This window comes from Nelumbo lutea, chromosome 5, assembly GCF_056320005.1.
Source record: "Nelumbo lutea isolate HS-2025 chromosome 5, American lotus-T2T, whole genome shotgun sequence".
Classification (NCBI taxonomy): domain Eukaryota; kingdom Viridiplantae; phylum Streptophyta; class Magnoliopsida; order Proteales; family Nelumbonaceae; genus Nelumbo; species Nelumbo lutea.
In genome coordinates, this window is record NC_142688.1 from 30,683,359 (window position 1) to 30,702,973 (window position 19,615).

The 19,615-nt window shown below is 37.5% G+C and overlaps 1 pseudogene across 1 annotated transcript; it reads left to right on the forward strand.

Moving 5' to 3' along the window:
- The first annotated feature begins 2,293 nt into the window (after nucleotides 1-2,293).
- LOC148851410 (transcription factor TGA1-like) lies at nucleotides 2,294-18,822 on the forward strand (annotated as a pseudogene). The gene is made up of 9 exons (XR_016099389.1): nucleotides 2,294-2,847; nucleotides 2,993-3,101; nucleotides 4,568-4,777; nucleotides 4,880-4,954; nucleotides 8,814-8,873; nucleotides 8,963-9,082; nucleotides 9,651-9,922; nucleotides 15,145-15,372; nucleotides 18,205-18,822. The product of XR_016099389.1 is annotated as a transcription factor TGA1-like (transcript).
- Nucleotides 18,823-19,615: the final 793 nt, after the last annotated feature.

Below are 19,615 nucleotides of genomic sequence, written 5' to 3' on the forward strand. Positions count from 1 at the left end.
GTTCTATTAAAATGGATTTATTTTTGCTTTTTTAATGTAGAAGCAAAAAATATTTAGTAAAAGTAAATCTGTCTGATTGTGTGGTCTGGATTAAGCACTTCGCCTTTGCTTTTACTTACGTGTCGAGCAAAAACAAATCCAAATTGAAACATTAATTAATGTTACATTCTTATCTTATCTCGAGTCTGCTATTGTGTTTTGTTCGTGACAATTAAATAATAGGTGGTACAGGCTTCCTTTACATTACGTGAGTGTTTTGAGTTGGGAAAGCTGACGCCCTCACCTCTCTCTCTCTCTCTCTCTCGTCCTTGCCACAAAGAATCCAGATCTACACAAAAAGCAAAAGTGAATTCGTGTGTTTGCTGCCCATCTTGGATGGTGGTGGGTATCTGCTGCTATATACTGTAGCAATAGCATCGACATGTGTTTGCATGAGTGAGTGAGCGAGTGAAAGATTCTTGAATCAGAAACTTTTGACATTCTTGGACTGGCTTATATATAAAAGAGTCAAGCCAAATTAGCCAATTTAATCCACCATTATTACCTAATTAGCAATTAAATATGTCAATATATGTGTAGGTCCACTACTTCTTCTGACTCAATCCACATCAAATACTATTACATGATATATGGCAGATCTCATTCACGATATCCATGGTGGATGTCCTTCCATCCCAAAATAAGAAAGAAGTTTGGCTTTCCATTTTAAAACCACCTGCTCAAAAAGGGTCAGGTCATAGGCTCATAGCCAATTGGGTTAACTAATGTCTGTGGGAATCAGGCTGCTCGAGATCGCCTCGAAAATACAGAGCTCAAATTTGATTTGAGTTCAATCAAGTTTGATGTATTTGGCTTAAACTCAACTAAAATTTTATGTATTTATTTTATTAATATTAAGTATATTAAAAATATATTATGAAAATCAGTTATAAATGCATTTAATTATATTATAAATAAGTAAATGCAAAACAATTAATATTTATTTATATTATAAATACAAATATATTAAAAAATAATATTTTATTAGAGCTCCATTTGGTTCACAAGCCAAATTCAAGTATTTAGCACCTGAGCCCGAATAGCTTGCAAGTAGGCTCGGCTTTCTTACATCCCTACTCCAACCTTGTTGCCTGTCGATATAATGATCTTGATGATGGATGGATCATCACCATCATCACTATATTCCATCTAAATGGGGTCAATTACATGAATCCTATTTACCATTCCTTCCGCTTAGTGTCACATCCATGGTTAAATTATGAGTGATTAAATCATTTCATGCTATTCCAGCCAATATCCCTTTTAACCAGGATGTTTTTAGCCCTTCTAGTCTCAACTTGCAATAGATTCTCTCTCCTTATGAATGATGTAGATACTCTTCTATGCATATGACAACTCTCACCACTCAGAGGTTCCTTCAAATGACTTGGCATGAACCAAAAGGATTAAAATATTAATACAATATGAGGCATATCATATATTCATATCCGTATCGATGCATGCAGACAAATCCAAGTGCATGCACATCTATTTTAGTTTTAAAGCTTTGGGATAGTCTATTCCTTTACTAACAAATACAATAATATGGGTCATATATATCCCTAGGAATTGGGTATCGGGCGTATTGATTACGGTAAGAATTATGCATTCAGGGGACCTAGGAGCAGCTGGAAGTCTGGAATGGTGGAATGGAAGCAGTCATTCAGGGATAAGAAGGGACGGTTGCCAACGAGAGGTCGCTGTCAGGTAGAATCAACTGCCAACATATTAAAGGAAGAAAAATAAAAATTTGAATTAACAAAACCCGTGATGTGATGTCGTACCATTTGTCTTACCTTTATATAATAGAACCATCAAAATAAGCCACTTGATGTCTGAACAATGATGCCAGACCCTCCTTTTATGACATCATTATTCTAATTTTGCTCCCAAACACAAATCCGGTGTTTTCCGATGTAAACTTGCGAAATATGCTTTTGTTTTTTTTTTTTTTTTGCTTCTACTGTTGTGCGTAGCAGCGTAGGGTAGTGCAGTTACACCCCAAAATCGTAATTTAATATCAGGCCCGTGTGAACTCAACTGGAAAGCTTGCCGTATCTTCTCGGTAGCAGATAGATTACACGCACGTTGGACTTTTTACCGGAATCTGACACACTAGATGACACACGATCTGACGTGTAAAAACAAAACGACGTGGTTAGAATTCTAAACAGCACGAGATAACGTTTTTTATTGTAACAGAAAAGTGACGATCCAACAAACTTGATTGGCTCAGTTGGCAAGGTCTATGGCTGGTATTATCGGAGACTTGGGATCGATTTCCGCGACTAGCGCTTGTGGCTTGTTTGGGGGGGAGACCCCCCAGACTGGTGAAGAGGGTGGAGTGACCCAAAAATTTCGGTTGGTTTTCGACGCCGGCGAGGGTGTACGGTTTCGCCGGGGAATTACGTCAGCATGAAGGGCGGGTGGCGACTGGTGAAGGTTAAGCGATGCGTAGGTTAAGGGGGGAGAGTGTGACCTGGTGCGCATTTTCAAAGTTGCGTGTTAGTGGAAATGTGACGACGTTAAATGTTGACTATAGCAGACGGAAAAAAGAATAGTTATAAAAGAATTTATTTATTTCCCGTTTTCTTTAAGCTGCTGGGTTGATTTCGATTCTTTGCTCTGAGGAATGGATGGCACGGTTTTGCAGAGAACAGGGTTCCTAGGAGACTTAAGTGTTGAATTGGTGTTTATCGGAATAGAGAGGTTTGGATTGCTACTGGGTTTCGATTTAGTGTTTGAGGATGTGAGCTTTGAGTTAGAGTTGTTCCGTTGGTAACAGAGCTCAATTTTTGTTTTTTCAAGGTTTGGCAATTGAATTCCTTTACTATACTGTTTTGCTATTTTGTTCTTAGTTGAAAATATGTTTTGTTTCATCGCTTCTTGCTTGAGAACATGGTATCCTTGCGATTTGATCACTTACCGGGAATCCTGTTTTGCTTACTTACAGCTGCTTTCTCTGAAAATTTGTTTATTTCATTAAAATAGAAGTTGAAGTTTGGACCAAAAGAAAGAAGAAACTGGTTTGTTGTGAAATTGAGCAGTTTGAGTTGAGTAAGGTATGACCACGCAACCTGGTAGATTGAATTTTGTTGTATAGTTATTTTGTTTGTTATTTATAAATTTAGTTATTTTTCTGTTTTGAGCAATTCTTTAGCTGGATGTTTGGTGGAAAAGGCCAGTTTCTTTGGAACCTTTTGGATGCTTCTGAGAGATGTTATTTGCTGGATAAAGAGAGTGACTCCTGGAATTGTACTAGATTCTGGCATGCTTGGATTCCATTTGGGAACCGGATTTTGTTGTGAGCTGAGATAAACCTGATTTAGATAAGGTCTATCGGATGGTATTAGGATTATTTGTAAGGTTTCCAGAATGTGGTTGGATGGATATCTGGTGACTGTTCTGTTATATCCCAACATCTATCTTTCATCTTCTTGTACAATCTCTGTCCTCATGAGGCAGGTCAGGTTACTTTCCTTAGTACAGAGGTAACCTTGAAGCTTCAGACAATGTGAATAATGGAACAGTCAGGATGCAGTTGAAACTTTAGAATTGTAGTTTGTACTTTCCTTGAATTGTAGTTTGTACTTTCCCATTTCATTTTGTTTTCACGGAAAGCCTCTACTTCTCGTTCATCTTTGCCTGAACTATAACATTCATCTCTGCAGTATCCCGTTGCAGTTGATCCTTTTTCAAGTAGTCAGGATATAAAAGTTGTTGTATTTGGTGCCACTTTGATTGTACGTTACCAGTTAAATAGTGGGACTTATTTGCTTAGCACTTGGTATGAAACTTTAGAAGTATCGTGTTCAACTGTCATACAATATAATCTAGCTTGGAATAATTTTCTTTTTGTTATGATTCAAGGAGTGGTAATAACAGAAAATAAAAACATTTTCTGTGATGGGTAGATTAACTATCCATGGTTGATGAACGAGTCAATAAAAAAAAATTGTGGAGTTGATTAATGTCACTGCCAGTTTAAACATCGTATCTTGCCCCCATATATAAGATTTAGGAGCTTCATTGCAACTCAAATTATGGTTTTCACTGCCATGTGATCAAAACTTTTGAAACTTTATGTGACCTGAAATCTATTAAACTGTTAGAGGTATCTGTAATGATTGTGGTTGTTGATTTGGTTGGCAGAACACCACTTGTGAAAATTATTCAGCATTGTATTGTTTATATCGCATCTTGGTCATATCCATTTTCCTAGTTTTTGGTGATTCCTTTTTCATGTTTCTTTATGTTATTCCTTCATAGCAATGTATCATCTGTCAATGCACACATGCATACACACAATGATAAGGCGTTGGTGGGGGTTGAAGAAAGGATTTTATGCTGCTTATCACACTTCCTCTGCCATCTCTCTTATACTGTCAATGCACACATGCATATACATAATGACAAGGCCTTGGTGGGGGTTGAATAAAGGGTTTTGTGCTGCTCATCACACTTCCTCTGCTACTTCTCTTATATTCCTAATAGTTCAGCACCATTAATATATTTTTCATAATTGCAGATTTCCATGCTGCAGATCAATGATTGACTTTGCATTTTTCCCCAGTCAAAGAGTATGAGCTCTCCATCAACTCAGTTTGCCACCTCAAGAAGGATGGGTATATATGAGCCAGTCCACCAGATTTGCATGTGGGCAGAACCATTTAAAGCTGATTGCAGTCCAAATACAGGCGCATCCACAATCATAGAGGTGGATACGAAGATGGATAAGGTTTGAGCTACTGAATCTTACTCTATCTTGGTCCTTGGAATTTGGGGTTATGCTGTTTTGATTACTATGTTGTATCTTATTTGTACAATATAATGTCTGTAGTCTGAAGATACTTCTCAAGGAACTATAGGATCTTCAAAAAAGTATGATCAGGAAGCAAATAAACCTCCAGATAAGGTAAACTGATCGCAATACAATGTAAATTGCACTTTTGGACAACTTCTCCATGCTATTATTTGTTCTTATTATGTAGTTAGCTTCCTTGTTTTAATGGACGATCAATATTCAATTTATGCTTGCATATAATTCTGAAAAGAATCTGGTAATTAATGTACTTGTGTCATAATGAATTTCTTTGCCTTTTCTAAAAAAAATCAAATACTTGTGTTTTAGTCCCAAATTGTGGTCCTTGTTTCCTCAGATAATATTTTTCTTTCCAATTTCAATGTTTACAGAATTATCCTCTATTTGTTGTGATGTGTAATTTCATTAGTTCATCAAAATGTTGATAGGAATGTTTTTGGATATTGTTATTGTTAGAGTTGGCACATGGGTAGTTTGGTCATTTCATTTATATTAAGAGCGCGGTGTAATGTGTTTTATGTTCTGGTTTAAGTACCATGTCCCATACTTAATTAGAGGCATAAGTGTCATTGTGTTCTTTAATCAGAAACATATAAATAATACCTGACCGACTAGAGAAAGGTTCAAACCAGTTTTCTCTCCTCTCTCTCTCTCTCCTGCTACTATTCTCTGTTATTCTAGGGCTGAAACCAGTACAGATCAGTTCTGTAACAGTTATTGTAGATATAGATTCTTTTTTGCATTTTAGTCTTCTGTCTTTCTTCTGTAGTACTTCAAACTCTCTGCCTATACTGTGTTCTTTTTCTTTTCCTGGGGGGAGGTGGTTTACCATTTAAAAGCAGAATAGCAAACTCAGAACTATGGAGTTCCTGCATACCTTCGAAAATTCTTCAACATTGTTTCCTTTTGAAAGACACTCTCAAGGCTTGTATGCGTGAACCAACTTTTAACAACCTTATGTTCCCCTTTCATAAATATTACTTGTATGCTTCTTTTCTCAGCCTCCCCAAATTGTTGTGAAAAGATATTTTAGTAGGTTAATTTATAAAATTTACAAGTTTCTTTAGCTGTGATCATGAGGTGCTTCAAATGTATTACTTGATGTAAATAACTCTATGCATGCATGTACAAGTTTTTGTATGTGAACATGCACAAAGGAGGGGCTTAAAGTATGAGTTCTTTCAAAGGGATCTATACAACCCAGGAATTTTACATGTGGCAGCTTAGATAACACCCCAAAGTGGTTCTGTGTTCTCACCACATCATTCTTTCCTCATGTTTCAAATCTCAGATCAATATCTTCATATCTTGGCAAAAAAAAAAAAAAAAAACTCTTTTCTATCCATTATTTAGAAATTACCTTCAAACTTCATTGCTTGGCATTATTAGGGAAGAGTCTCTATGGGGAAGTAGAACAGCCATGCTGGAATTCATGGACCAGTATCTCAACCTGGCTTGAAATTGGAGATGGTTTCAATCCCATCATTTCAATTGTAGCATTTCATTTCTATGTCAAAACATGTCCAAATGTCTTGATCCAGTATTATTAAAGTGCCTATTTGATTATATCTGGGAGGACCATTGTCATCCCATTTGGACTTGATTTAGAAAGTTATGACAAAAAAATGGGCAGTATACAACTCTGTGACAGCATCTCCATTTTTACCTGAATTGTTTCTAATGTTTACTTCTCTGTTTTCAGTCTTTTTGGTTGCTATATTTAATTGTAGGAATATTTTCTGTTTTGCTTTACAGTCCTTTTAGTGGTTATTAGAAAGTTATGACCAAAAAAATGGGCATACAACTCTGTTCTACTTTACAATGTTTTTGGGCTCAGTTGTAATGATTCAAGTTTACTTCTTGGTTTGCCTGTCTTGTATTGACTATCTTGGTAATGGGTAGCCGAGGCTACCCAAAGCTACATCTTTTTCTCTTTCAATAAAATTTCTACTGGTATTGATAAAAAAAAAAAAAAAAACTGTGACAGCATCACCATTTTTATCTGAATTGTTTCAAGTGTTTACTTCTTTGTTTTCAGTCTTTTTGGTTGTTAAATTTAATTGTAGGAATATTTTCTGTTTTGCTTTACAGTCCTTTTAGTGGTTATTAGAACTGTTTATGTCAAATTAGACTTTAGGTACTTCCTATTCACAAGAGAGATTGGTTGTAGCTAAGGAGGAAATGACTCAGCTTTGTTCTATAATTAGTGCCTGACACTCATTACACATCTGCTGTTAAACTTAAAGATTTTATTTCAAGTTATTCCTTTTGTGTGGTGTAGCTTCATGCTCTATTTTGATGTTGATACTCATCAAGATATTATTTGTAGGATAGTTGAAACACTAGTTATAGCTTAGACGAGGTTTGTTTATTTATCCTTCTTAATCATTTTCTAAATCCTGGTTTTTTGTCTTGCATTTTAAAAATCCTTATTTCCTTTTTTCTTAGCCAACTTGAACAGCCTTAATCCTATCCATTTTCCGTCAAGACCTCTGCTGTTTCTTTTGATGCCTCTTCAAGCTTTAGCTACTAGTGAGCAAGTGGAGAAAGCTGACATAATTGTTGTATCAAATTTCATTGTTTGTTGTTTCTTTTAAGTCCTAAATGTTCATTCATATGCAAGTGATAAAAAAAAAAGTTCAGTCATATGCATTTGGATTTGTAGTATTTCTACATTACTCATTTTTGTTTTACAGAAGTCTGGTAGAAGGGTTTATTGAACTGGCTTCTAATGGATCTCATGGCCAAAATAGAGAGTCACCTATCTGTTGGATGATCTGGATATCTTTTCCCCCTTTTTTATTTTGGAAGAGGATGTTCTACTATTCTTCCCAACAAAAAGATGTCTCTCACCTTCATCTGTTTCTTTTTTCCTATGTGATGTTGCAATATACATCCTATTCTGACATATGCACATAAATACATTATAAAATGACAAAATAACCTTAATAGTGAGCCAAGATGAAAATTCTGAGGTCAGTTTACACCCATTATTCAAGTGAATTTGTTTTCCTATGTTAGCTGTATTTGGAAGTTCACCAAGTTGTTTGCTTGCTTGCACACTTGTACCCATACTGATGAGTCAAGACCGTATTGTTTCTCTTCAATTCCAAAGCTACCTGGTTGTGCTTAAAGTAATACCCTATCTCTAACAGATGATAAAAGGAAAGGGAAAGTTAGAGCATGAAATTGTTTCTTTCTATGCATCAGTTGACCACCCCCCTGGCTGCATCTTGGCATGTTTTATTTAGGGGTTGTTTGATAATACCTGAGGTGGATGAAGTGAATGCCTTATTGCTTTGTCTTTTAGTAGACAAAATAATTAATAATAAAATATTCAGTGGAATGGTAATTAACCCTAGTGCAGCTTCGACCATTAAGGAGCTCACAGCCTGCTTAATAACTTATTCACTGAAAGAAAAAGTGATCAGTCATTCAACTTCAGCCACTTCAACTATTATTAAACAACCCCTGGCTTTGAGTGGGGCATATTTTACCTCAAAGCCTACTCTCCTCTTTTGGTTATTCATTACCAGTAAAGTTGCTATGGTATTATGCATTAGAACATTAACTGATGATGGAATTTTTGTGCTTATCTTTGTGCATCATGTGCTCTTTGGATGCTAAGTGAAATGAAATGATTTAAGTGAGGTTTTTCATTACATCTTAGACTACAAGGTGACTGTCTAAATGGATTTTCTTCTCGTTAAGTGGTTGTTAATAAAATATTGGAATGAAATTATTTCTGAATTTATTGAAAATGGACTCATTCACAGTTCTCCTTAACAACCTCAAATGCATCCATTTCAGGGAAAGACAGTGTATGTTGAAATTAATAAAATATTGTTTAGCTAATAAGCTAAACATCTCTAGATGCATATCCAGTGTCATGATCTGGAATACTGTGTTCAAAGCTGGTTTCCCTTTCCATTAATGTACTAAATGTATACAGGTATTAAGGCGTCTTGCACAAAATCGTGAGGCTGCTCGTAAAAGCCGTTTACGGAAAAAGGTGGGAAAGGGCATGCCCACAAAAATGCCTATTTATGGATCTTCTTTAGGACTTGGAAACTAATAACTTGACCCAAATTTTATTTTAAGGCATATGTTCAACAACTGGAATCAAGTCGTTTGAAGCTGACACAATTTTACTGCAGGGTGTTTACATAGGTGGTTCATTTGATACTAGTCATATAGGGTTGTCTGGAACTGTTAACACAGGTTTGTTATTTCTTGTGCTAGCAGTAATCATTTTCAACTTTTGTCATATTTTTACTTTCTAAATGTTACTTTCAGTAGTAAACATTGGACATGATTCTGCTATTAGCAATATAAGGTATTCATATGAAATACCTAATAACTTGCCAATGCATTGCACCACCAGAGGATCAGGGCCTACTACCATTGGACCAGTCCGACTATAATGGATGAATGTAGAGTAGTAGCTTCAACAAACCATCATAACTAATTGCTGTAGAAAAAGGATTTAACTAAAGTGAAACAGTGCTCTATTTTTGCAAAGATATGATGATTAAAATTTGTGTAGGCACTCCAAATTTTTATACAAGTAATCTGTTAGGGGAGACTAATTTAGTGGGCAGTCCTGATCGCCATAACATGCAAGGCATAGCATATTATAGGGTTAGGGGCCCAATTGCATTATGTATTTTGTGTCATCACTCTCAACATTCTCTCTTTTTGGCATTGAATATTTCAGTTGGATTTTCTTCAAATCGCTTCATGGTACTTTTTTCTCACATTCCTGATATTAATTTTGATAAACTTGTAGGCACTGATGCATTTGAGATGGAGTATGGACATTGGGTTGAAGAACAAAGTAGACAAGTTAATGAATTGAGGACAGCTTTACAAGCTCATGTAACTGACATAGATCTCCGGCTTCTAGTGGATAGTGGCATGAACCATTATTATGATCTTTTCCGTATGAAGGCAACTGCTGCAAAAGCTGATGTCTTCTATTTAATATCTGGAATGTGGAGAACTTCAGCTGAGCGCTTTTTCTTGTGGATTGGAGGGTTTCGTCCATCAGAACTTCTAAAGGTGATGCATGGCTTTAAACTATTATTGAGAGATCACTCGATTTTGGTGCTAATACTTGTGCACATTTTCTTTGCCTACCATTTCTCATGTATTTTGTTCTTCATTCTACCTTTGACATCATATTTGCTCTATATTTCATAATTCCGTCCTTCCTAATGCTTTACTTTTTTGTTAATGGTTACCTTAGCAGAATATCATTTTCCTTTTTAAGTTACATTTTTAACCTCTAAGGTGGTTTCATTTTACCTGGATGTTTTCTCCATTCTCCCCTTATGAACTAAATCTTTGTTTAGGATTTAGGAATATTACTATGCAGAGTTCCAGGATGGATGCCTTATTGCTTGTGAACCCTACGTTACTTTTTTTTTTTTTTTTTGTAAAAGGTAATGTAAATTTATTCAAACCAAACTCAATTACAGACTGAAATCAGACCCAGGAAGGCAGTCTGAAAACAGCCAGAATTACAACCTCCACCAGGAGCAAGACTGAAATAAATAAGACAAGTTTAGATTTCTGAACTCCTCAGAAGTAGAAATCCAAGAAACCAACTTGCCCACTGCTCTCTGAATTACATCATCAAGACTCTTAGATCTATTACAGAAAATTCTACTATTCCTTTCTAACCAAATGGACTACACAAGACAGCAGCAGGGATTGTCTTTCACATCAAATCCTTTTCTTACTTAGGCCTTTTGTATTCCAGCTGCAGAGATGCACCTTAACCGACCTAGGCATGACCCAACTGATACCCAATGCTTTGAGAAAATGCATCCACACCTGAGAGGAGAACGGACAGTGAAGGCACAGATGATCTGTAGATTCCGTAGCAGACCCACAAAGACCACAAGATAAATCCAGAATTTGAATGCCCCACCTCATAAGATTGGGTCTGGAAAGGCATTTGTCAAGGGCCATCGTCCAAACCAGATAATTGGGCTTAGAAGGACTTGTAAGATTCCATATCTGTGTAGCTGGGAATTCAGTAGACCCCAAACTGCATAATTTAGAAGCCAGGGAGTTCACAGAGAAAGCACCATCTGGATTCCATTTCCAGCACCATTTGTCTTCCAAGAGCAAGTTAATCTTCTGCTTATGAAGAAGATCCGTCAGCTCCAAAATCTCTTCTAACTCCCAATCAAACAGATTCCTCTTAAAGAGGGGAGTCCAAGACACAGAACCTTCATGCACACAAAAGTACTCAGCCACAGATATATCTTGGTTTACAGCACACTGAAAAAGGAGAGGGAAAGAGACAGCTAGAGGGCCATCCAAGCACCGAGTATCCTTCCAAAACTTTGTTCTATCCCTTTTGCCAATATTTACTGTAACCCCTTCCCAGAAAGTAGAAAAATTCTTCATGATACCTTCCAAAGAGAGTTGTCCCAATTTGGAGGAGGATCCCTAGGTCTCCAGTTGCCCCATTCCACCCCATATTTGTCAGCTATAAGGGATCTCCACCAAGCACTCCTCTCAGCTGAGAACCTCCAAGTCCATTTACACAAAAGGGCAGTATTAAAATTCTTCAACTTCCTTATTCCTAAGCCACCTTCAGCCTTAGGAAGACAAACTTGGTCCCAATTGACTAGATGAATCCTGTTCTCCTCATCCCAATCCCTCCATAGAAAGTTCCTTTGAAGCTGCTCCAATCTTTTGGCTACTCTATTTGGGATAGGGAATAGAGAAAGAAAATAAGTGGGAAATTTTGAAATGGTACTTTTTATCAAGGTCACCCTTCCCCCAAAAGAGAGGTATTTAGCCTTCCAAGATGATAATTTCCTCTGCAATCTTTCAATGACTGGATCCCAAATCGAGGAAGATAACCAGTTTGCCTCCAAAGGCAAACCCAAATATTTCACAGGGAGAAATTCAGTCTTACAAGCCAAAACTTCAGCGCACACATCTAAGTTGCTTACTTGCCCCACTGGAATGATTTGGCTTTTGTTCAAGTTAACTTTAAGCCCAGAAACCACCTCAAACCAGGTTAAGATTCCAAGAATAAGATCCAACTGAGTAGGAGAAGCATCCACAAAACATAAAGTATCATTTGCAAATTGGAGAATATTGACCTTTTCCCCCTCCGGAAAGATAGCAAAGCCTTCCCAACGTTACTTATTCTTTGATAGAACAACAATATGAGTAAATCTGGATTCATTGCATACAGACTAGATATGACCATTTTAAACAAAATATAAACATGGGCACAAATGAAAGTAATCCATACTCATGACTGGATTTATTTATTTCCAGCTTGAATCTCCTACATCTACAATCCATCTATACCATTCTTTTGTACAATCAGGAGATAAAATTGTCAGGTTGCATAGCTGATCTTCTTTCCTATTTCATCTTATTTTTTATTGAGGGCATCGCATATGTAACCATAGTTTGATTGTCTACTTGAAGCCCTCCATGTGTAAAATTATGTTGTTGCGATTTTAAGTGTCAATCTCTAGATCTATCCTTAAATACCACTTCATTATGAGGGTACTACAGTAGTGGATGTCTTATGAAAAGAAACACTTGAATCTATGGTCACCCTTTGCCATTATGTGAACATGCATTATGGCAGGGGGGATAGATCTTTTGGCATGTCATGGAATATATTTCTGTATGTCCCATCCTTCATAGGGAACATATAATTTAGGGAGAATAAAGCTTTTATTTTCCAACCTTATATGAATATACCCTGCCCAAAATGCTTTAAAAAAAGAGGGCATGCAAAAGAAGCCTGAGAGAAGATAATTTTTACAACTAGATAGCAGAAATTAACAAAATCATTATCCACAATAGTCTGACACCAGTGATTACAAAAGTGAGAGTAAGATTTTAGATCTCCTTATAGGCTTTAGAACTAAAAACTACTAATCTCTCCATATGGCCAATTAACCTCCCCTTTCACTGCATTCTCCTTTGAATATCCTACTGCTGCTTTTTTGCCAAATCCCCCAGCACACCACAAAAGGGACCAATTTCCATAACAAAGCTCCTTTTTTGCTGAAACCACCGGTGGGCTAATATGCTATGAGGGAGTTCAGATCCTTTAGAAACACCCAATGAATTTCATGGAGTTAAATAAAATGCATCCAGATGCTGTAGGATGTCTTGCAATGAATTAGCAAGTGGACTGATTCTTCTTCAAGATTGCATAGGCTGCAAGGACTGGGACTCCCATTTCTTTAGAGATCAGATGGTTTGTAGTGAGAATTCTGTCTGGAATGGCTGTCCACAAGAAAAAATCACCTTTGAGGGGGCTTTGGATCTCCATCCACCTCCAGGCCACCTTATTCCTAGAAGGCTCCAACAACTATTTGCAGAAAGAGTAAATGGAGAATTGACCTGATTTTTCTGCACGCCAAACTAGCTGATCTTCTGAATCTGAACAAGGGTGAATCTTGTTTATTGATTCCATCAAACACAGCAGCTCTTTCACCTCTGAATCATGCACATTTCTCCTCAGTTTGGGTGTTCGTACAACCTGGCCAGCATTTTCCTTATCCAGTTTGGTCCCCTCTGGCATTTTAACGGTAGCAGTGAAGGAAATCCAGGCCCTTCAGGTATAGGAGTGTTCAGGGATGAGGAAGGACGAATTATTGCCATGTATTCTGGTCCTATTGGATGGGGGGATTCTCTAAGAGCTGAAATATTGGTGGTTTTCGAAGGGGTAATGAGAGCCCAGCAGCTGAATATCAGAAAACTGATGGTGGAAGGTGATCCTAGGCTGGCTATTAATTGGCTACAGAAGGAAGATATCAGTTTGTGGAAGTACTTAAATGAGAAAAAGAAATTTAAACAGATATCCCAAAACATGGAAATAAGTTTCAGTGGATTAAAAGGAGTGCCAATTCTTTTGCAGACTCACTGGCCAAACAAGGGGTGGGAAGAGTTAATCTTTTTTGGGCAATGTTATAATTTAAAGTTTACTTTTAGGGAGGGTTAAGAGATTTTACCCCTCCCTCCTCTTGTATCTTATTCTCTTTATTATTAATAAATTTTTCTGCTAATTATCAAAAAAAAGAAAAAAAAAAGCTGATGGGATGAAATTGTCACAAGGGAGTGGAACTGCAGCAGGTATCCTTCCACAACAGAACCCTTGTCTCTTTTTCCAGGATTTAACTTATGAAATTTGAGAAATCCTCATGGATCTTCATTACCCCTTTCCAAATGCTAGACCTATAGGCTTGATGAGGTGTAAATGAATGCCAACCCAGATTAGAACCACCACCATATTTGGCATGAATCAGCTTCCTCCATGGCATTTCCTTTTCAAGACTATATTTCTAAAGTCACTTGCCTGATAAAGCTTTATTCATAAGATTTAGAGGCCAAATGCCAATACCACCCCTTTCTTTAGGGATGCAAACCTGATTTCTTTTCCTACCCAAAAAAAGGAATTTCTTTGAATCATTTGGACCACCCCACATTAAGTCCCTTGTCAATTTCTCCAACAGATTAATAATTGAGGCCAGGGCTGTGAACAAAGAGAGATAATAGAGTTGAGGATTTGAAAAAGAACTTTGAAAAAGGGTGAGCTTTCCACCTCTATATAGGCAACTTCTTTTCCACACTGCCAACTTCCTTTGGACTCTTTCAATCAATGGATTCAGTTCCTTGGATTTGTAATTTGCAGCCAAAGGAAGACCAAGAAATTTAGAGGGAAGTGACCCAACTTTACAGCCCAAGGTTTCAGCTAGAACATCTACTTGAGGCACTTCTCCAAGTGGGTTCAATTTCCTTTTATTTATGTTGATTTTCAATCCTGAATCTGTTTGATGAAGAGTTCACTGAGGAAATTCAGAATTAGTAGTTGGATCATATCTATATATCACGACATCAAGACCAAAGTGTAATAAAGGGGATAAAGTAATGAACCAAATCCTCCTGGACCAATTTTATTATGCATACTGCTCTATGGCCAGTTTTTATGAACATTTTTCAAGTTTTCAAGCTAATCCTTGGGAATCCTGACTATATAGGTTGAGTTTTAGGAAACTGCATATGAACGATATTGCTTAATGAGGATACTTAACATTCTTTTTGGATAGATAAATGGGGATTCTTACATTGGATGATCACATTATTAATTTCTTCAGATATGGCCCTTTGATACATAAGTCTGATATATCATATCAGTTTTTTTTCTTGTGACTGGTAATGAAATTCTTCTTCATTTGTCAAATGCCTGAAATTTTGTATTCTTTTTCCCCTCACTGTGTTGATTACAGGTTCTCACGCCCCAACTTGACCCATTAACAGAACAACAAGTTGTGGATGTTTATAACCTTCAACAGTCATCACAACAAGCTGAAGATGCTCTTTCACAAGGATTGCTTAAACTGCAACAAACTTTATCTGAGACTCTTGCATCTGATACAGTGGTTGCAGGAAGTTACATGTCACAGATGACTACAGCAATGGGGAAGTTGGAAGCTCTTGTGAGCTTTGTGAACCAGGTATTGATCACCTATATGAATCAGGTAGTTCATTTCTTTTATCATTAATCAGGTAGGTAGTTTTCACATTCCTGTACTAGTTCGCTGATGCTAATCATGCTACTTTTTTAAAAATTAAATTTTCTTCAAAAAAAGGATCAGAAATATAGCAAGGAGATTTTGCCTTAAAGAAAAGAAGAGAACAACTACTACTGCAGATAGAAAGCCAACAAAATATAACATTAATAACAATAAAATAAAGTAGACCAAAAGATTAGAACCAAGCATTAATCTTTGAGCTGGGGATGCACCATTAACCACTCCACAAGCATTGAACAAATATCAGCAACTTTTCATGCATCATCTTTCCTCAGTACTTGGTCATCCTCTTCATAACTGTAAGTTTACATGCACATCAACATTCTCATATAAAAATGAATTGAAGCAATGTATATTCTGAAATAACTAATGTAATAACTTTTGAGGTAGTTATTCATTTTAACCATGTAAACTAAGCATAAAGAGACATTCCCCTGATGAAAAATCTGTATTGGACTTGTCACATTGCCATGACCTTTTTTTTATAATTAATAAATTTTATTAGATACCAAAGGTAGGAAGTACAAGCATCCCAAGGAGAGGCATGAGCTGCTACCTCTCTAGAATATTCAGATACAACTTTCCCTACTTACTAGAATAAGTTGCAAAAATGCCCAAAAAAAGACCTTCCCTGGATACCCCTTGCTTGGCCAAAGAATCAGCCACAGTGTTTGCCGACGGCAGGTTCCACCTAGCTCATCATCCCTTAATCCCCTACGAAAGCCAAAGTCCCAACTTAAAGGCAAAGGAAGTATTGGACTAGGGAGAAACTTGGAAATTGGCTCATTTTTGTGAAGGGAGAGAGAGAAGAGAGAGGGGAAAAGATCCTCGAGAGGTTGGGTACCCACCCAAACATCCTCCTAGAAATGAATAGAAATGCCAGAGCAAGCTTCATACCTAATAAACTTGAGGAAGCGAGAGAGAGAGTACCATGTATAACCTTCCAAGGTGTTTTGAGAGTCGCCCGACAAGATATCCCGACATCCCAACCATTCTCTGAGCAGCTGTGTATGCTTGACACCGCCTCATGCCATAACCTCTCTCTCTCTCTCTCTCCAGAGGCCATCTCCATAGCCACTTCCCTAAAAGAGATTCATTCTTCTGAACTATGTTCCCTATCCCCAAGCCCCCTTCTTCTTTGCTTCTATTGACTATCTCCCATCTGATTAGGTCATCCTTCTTCGCCTCTCCTGGTTCCCACAAGAAATCCCTCATTAGCTTTTTCCAATTTCTCAGCCTCCCTTGGGGGAATCCTAAAGACTGAGAGGAAGTAGGTTGGAAGGTTAGCAAGTGTTGCCAAACAGGTATCCTCCACATTGACATGGGACTTATACTTCTTTTATTGCAAAAAAAAAAAGAACGTCTGAGTGACATTGGATTCATATATTACTTGAAACTAGAGTTCTGATTGCAAGATTGTAATCAATCTTACTTTCTATTTTTGAATATTTATTTAAACTTTTATACCATTTTGTATTTTTTTTCCAATTCTTTTGAGTTTTGAACCTCTATAATTCCTTCTGCATATGGAGATCATGGAGCTTTGCCAAGTGCAATCATCTTCTGAAACATTGATCCTGATCTTGCCAAAAGTTGTAATCTCTCATTCCTTCAGCAAAAGCTCTTTTCCTTCGTAGTTTTGTTTGATGATGGTGCTATTTTTGTTCTTTTTGCACGCCTGCATACATGCCCTTTTGATCCTTTCTCTTCTCTAATGCAAAAGTTAACCAAAAAAATTGAAAGAATAAGGAAAAAAAAAACTGCTAATGAGACAGCATTCAATATGACAGGGAAAATATTACTTTTTCACCATGTAAGTAAATGAAAGTTATATAGAAGAAAGATAAAAACTGAAGACACTGCAGAAGATCTTGTGGGGTGAACTATTTATTGAGAAACTCATGGTGTGCAATAGGCTTGGAATGTCTTCAAGTGGTTTCCCTTGAGGGATGTCCATCAAAAAGGAAGTTGAATATCCTTAATATTTTAATTACCAAAAAGGTCACTTTCTAATATAACTATCCTCATTTGACTGTTACTAAGATTTTAGCTATTAGCCTATTACTACTTAGTTAAAAAACAGTTTGCCTTCCAGGTTTCAACTTCCGATACAAAAACCCCAATGTGTGTTAGGAGGTCCATCAATCTACTCTTTCCCATAGATTCTTGAAGAAAAGTGATGGCCTTTTAAACAAACTTGATAATCTCTCTCTTTCTCTCTCTCTCTCTCTCTCTCTCTCTCACACACACACACACACGCACACACACACGGGGCATAAATGCATACAAGTGTTTGAGGACTTCCAGAAGAATAAAGGAAAATAGCTTGTGGAAAAGCACTTCCAAATACTATTTCACCCCGGTCTTCTTCATATGAATCAATCTGTCTGATGCCATGTTAGTGAGAATTGACTTCACAAGCTAGGGGTACATAGGATGAATGGCATTCCTTTGTTATCAAATAGGTGCAAAAGTTGTTCTGCATTCTACTTGGGGAAACTGATAGTACATCCACGGGCTGCATACAGTTTTACTGAAAATGTTCAGGTGGGTGCAGCTTGATCTTTCAAAACCTCAGTCCACTTGTATATTTAGAGATCAATAAATCTTTTTATTATTAATAGTTATTAACAAACTAAAATTATCAGATTGTGGATTGACTAAAATATGCAGTTGGAATGTACACCTTGACAATGCAAACAGTTTCTAGCACTTGCTCATTGGATTGATTGCAATTCGCTCTTCTCTGAACAGGCAGACCACCTTCGGCAGCAGACTCTGCTGCAGATGTCTCGCATCCTAACAACCCGCCAAGCAGCTCGGGGCCTGCTGGCCTTGGGGGATTATTTCCAACGTCTCCGGGCTCTAAGTTCACTTTGGGCTGCTCGACCTTGTGAACCAGCCTAAGCAGCTAAGCTATGATAGGGGATGTGTAACCTCTCAGATGTGATTAGCAGCCACAGATCAACTAGCAGCATGAAAAATGCTCTTGCCTTGACAAGAGTCCCACTTGGTAGTCGTCATTACTTTAAGCGTCTTATGAACACAAGTAAGCTGATGACATTTTTGAAGCAGCCTCCTGAATTGGAAGAATGTTGTAAATAGGAAGTTTAATTCCCCATTTTATCAAGATTCAAGAGGACGTTCTTTTATTAGGTAAAATCCCCTGTGCAAATTGTGTAATATATCTTAAAGGTTACTTGTAAGTGTACACTTGATGTTTTGATTGGACAGCTGGTACTCATGTAAAATTGCTGGTTAGTTTGGGTGCATTGTCTGAAACTTGGACGGATAAGCTGGAGAAGTGTACATTTCATACATTCCTAGCAGCTCGTTGGCCTACTGCAACAATGTACCCCAAATTTTGTTTAATTTTCTTGTCAATATGCTCGCCTTCAAATAACCAGAGGAGGTTATAGTAAATTTCTTCCATGGCAGGTCATTATAGCCAACTGGATATCCAAAGAAGCTCCCCAGTCCCCACCCCATTTGACATTTTGACATACATCTGTTCCTCAGACACCGCATTGGCGGGAGCCACAGGCTGCCCTTATCATCTTTAGGGCCTCTGTTTCTGCAGCTAATTCTGTTCATTGAATACATTGATCATGTTCTAGAGCAACCGGATGGCCCCAATCTGAATCCTATTTAGTTAATTCTTGAACTAATCATCCCCCTTTTTAAGGCCTAGCAGCAGTTCGTTTGCAAAACGCCCTGGCCTCGGCGCCAGGAGTGAGCAGCTAAGAATCTTCAACAATGAATTTCCATCTAATCGCATTAGTCAGATATTCCTCCGAATGATATCGTGGGGTTGGCTGAAGAGTGTCAGCAATTCTTCCCCAGGCCCTCAGGCCCTCAATCAAGATGTACAAAAGCAGTCTAAACCGGTTTCGCTCAGATAAATGAAATGGCATACATGTGTATGATGCTGGAAATGTCTCAGTTGGCAGAGTCGAGTATTCCTATACTGTAACAAAGTATGCATTTGCAATCCACTTGGTTCGAGGCTAGAAAGATTAATATTACTTATTTCAAATGCTTGTCTAACATCTTGTCTCTCATCTCCCTCCGCTGGCATGCTGTATGGCATTGGCACGCCTTGGGCTTCAAAACGTTGCTTTAGCCCCCATAGGGTCGAACTGCACGCAGGGCCCACTAAAACAAT